The following is a 3,412-nucleotide window of genomic DNA, read 5'->3' as shown; positions in this document are numbered from 1 at the left end:
CTTGTTTTTAGCCATTGCCGTCATTAAAGTAGGTATCAGTTCCGACTTTAAGTAGCTGCTCTCCTTCCTCTGCTAATATAAGGTAATACCCCACACTAATGGCTTAGTTCTGAACCTTTTGCCATTTCTGTTCTCTTCTGCCATGAACAACTAACAGGTCCAATTCCAGAAGTTTTCAGACATTTTTTACTTTTGCTTTCTAGTATCTTCCTTGTTGGGTCACCTTAGCACATCTGGTGAATTCTCAGCACTTTATAGCCACATATTTACAAGATTTTTAGAATTTTCTACTAATGTTTCGGCTCTGGTGAGAATTTTTAACCTCAGTGATATCATTAATTTCCCAGTAATGGGCACATTCTGCCATTAAAACAAGAGCACAAATCAAAGAAGGTCTCTCAGAAAAGGCCAGTCATTCTTGCACTTGTTTATATTGGATTCCGTGAATATAAAGAGTACATAAACCTAACCCAGTGATGCTCTGGAATAAAAACAGCAGCATGTTCCAACAACTCATAAAAGGCTGAACCCATGTGCAGTTGGTGGGCCATACAAAGTTATTTGAGCACATATCAAAGAAGGTCTCTCAAAAGATGAAGGGCTTGAAGTCTTCCTGGTCATTCTTGCACTTAGTTATTTTGGATTCCATGAAAATATAAAGAGGACATAAACCTAACTCAACAGCGATGTTTTGGAACAAACACACCAGCATGTTCCAACGATTTATGAAAGGCTGAAGATGTAGAAGACATTAGTTGAGTCCATATGCCAGTGGCTCAGGGCAACATGTTGCTCCCCAACCCCTTGGATGTTGCTCTCAGTGCCCCCAAACCAGGTAGTTATCATTGAATTCCTGACTTGGTGGCAAGTTTTGGTTGAATAAAAACAAGGTTCACTACCAAATAAAGCCCCCTGTAAGCTGATAGTGTGCATAGAGGCTGCCTAATAGCCAATCACAGCCCTTATTTGGCTCCTCCATTAACTTTTATGGTGCTTGTGTTGCTCCCCAAGTCTTTTTATATTGGACTGTGCTCATCAGTAAGAAAGGTTGGGGACCCCTGCCATATGCAGTTGATAGGCCATAAAAAGCTGTTGAGCATGTATTAAAGAAGGTCTTTTAAAAGATGCACAGCCTGGTTATTTTTGCACTTATAAAGTTTGGATTCAATGGAATTATAAAGAGGACATAAACCTTACTCAATGGGTTACTGAGATGCTCTGGAATAAAAATAGCAGTAGGATCCAACAATGTATCAAAGGCTGAAGATGTAGAAGACGTTAGTTGAGCCCATGCAAAGTTGGTGGGTCATAAAAGCTTGTAGGGCCAAAACTGACTCTTGCACGGGCTTTATTTATATAAATATGTAGGTGCCAAACTGGTCATCCATCATACAGTCCATGGATCTATTAAGCCATGGAAAGATTTATACAAATGTTTCTAATTATTGGAACATGCTCTCCTGTATGAACACCTTGCGAGTCCTTGTTGTACTTCTCATGATCCCGCCGCCCTGTGGAACCAGAACCGCTCAAGCTTATCAGTGGCTGCTCTATGGATCTGGAAACCAATTATAATTATAAACCTGGATTTTTAGCTGTGAACAAAAAACCCCCAAAACACTGTGATGAAAACTGCAGAATTAGTCCAGTTCATTAAAATCATTAATAGTCATGAAATGAAAACCACCAGAGTCCAAAAGGCTTAATGTCCTTTCCATATTAATTAGATGAAAGCAAATCTGAAGTGAAAGCAGCACATGCTTAGCCGAATTAGCAAGTGCTCTCCGCAGACTACACAGATCTCTATTAAAATTCAGTTTAATTAAAATTGATCACGTTAAGAAACTGATGTGGTTAATTAACTGAATTCCTGGACCTCTCTCACATATTTCACAGGTGCATTGTATGTTCCTGTCCTTAGTGACGGATAATGTTGTGCCGGCCAAAACAGATTTCTCAGGGTTAACCCTTTCTCAAATAGGGACGCTGGTCTTTTGTTATTCCGGCAGGCAATTAGCAGATTAGGCAGAAAGTCACTGAGCAAAGACGACCCATTTTGAAGGTCTTGTATTACTTACTGAGCATACCAGACCAGCCCAGGGGTGCAGCAGCCCTATAACAGTAATGATCCAGGCCTTTAAAGTCGTGCCCTTCTTGTTAGTCCATCTTCTGAGTGTCAGTGGCACTGCACATGCTCAGTGTGCTCTGAGCTGCTGAAGAGAAGCTAAGCTTAGGGGTTATGAACACTATTAAATGGATACTCCACTATGGAAGCTGTCATATCAACTTAAGTGCCACATCCAAAAAATATGTTTCCCCAAGTGGAGGTGCGGGCTAACAGAGCCAAGAGTGGCTAATAGCACCACAAGTGGGCACAGCACACAGTGGGGGTTTTTTTGAACAAGAGAAAAAAATTCCCCCCCATCCAGAGTGCAACCTCTGTTAGTGCGGATGAAACAAATTTTCTGAGATATGTGCCCTTTAATAACTAAGTAACAGTTTATTGTGACGTTTATGTTATATTGTATATATACAGTACATTGTGGGTGAGTCCATAAGGTCAGGTAAATGATAGGCAGAAACAGGGCCAGACCCGACCCTATTGCTGCTTCCTCTGGCCTCCGATGTCCTCCCTTGACGTGTTTCACATAAGCGTTCAGGGGAGGACGTCGGACAGGGGCACCTGCGGGGGGAAGGGGGTTTAGGGATGCACGGCGGGGGACGTGGCCGGAGGAGGCACCTTGGGTGGTGCAGAGCCCATTGGCGGCAGCCCGGTGGGCCCTGTACCCCCCAGTCCGACCCTGGGCAGAAACCAAGATGTGGATCTAAAGGGGGAGATTCTTCAGAGACACAGAGCTGCACTGCTAAATGGCTATGAGGGTGTTGAACTAAAAAAAAAAAGGCAAAAAAAAAAATAGCATTTCCAGGCTATTTCTACATTAAAGGGGCAGTTCACCTTTATGTTATATTTTAGAGTGTTATAGAATGCCCCATTCCTAGCAACTTTGCAATTGGTTTCCATCATTTATTTGTTATAGTTTTTGCCTTCCTCTTCTGCCTCTTCCCAGCCTTCAAATGGGGGTCACTGACCCCGGCTGTTCATTTACCAATGGTCCTGACAGCAAAATCTTTTAAGAGCCTCAGGTTTTGGGAAAAGAGGAAAGAGATGACACAGGAAGGTTAAGGAGAAGAGATGGAGACGAGGAGAGAGAGGAAAAAGAAATCGTTTGGTGATTGGTCCCCCTGTTCCCAGGTGCCTCGGTGTCTCCTCGGTGGTCTCCCTGTACCCACTTGCGACAATGTTCACCAATTGCAGTAATTCCGGTGCCTAATTGTAACTTCCATAAGGTGCTTCCCAGCAGATGTATGATTAGAAGAGACATCTATCAGTCCCTATTCCGGCGTGTCAGCG

Source organism: Xenopus tropicalis, chromosome 4 (assembly GCF_000004195.4).
Source record: "Xenopus tropicalis strain Nigerian chromosome 4, UCB_Xtro_10.0, whole genome shotgun sequence".
Lineage (NCBI taxonomy): Eukaryota > Metazoa > Chordata > Amphibia > Anura > Pipidae > Xenopus > Xenopus tropicalis.
This window is presented reverse-complemented; position numbering follows the sequence as displayed.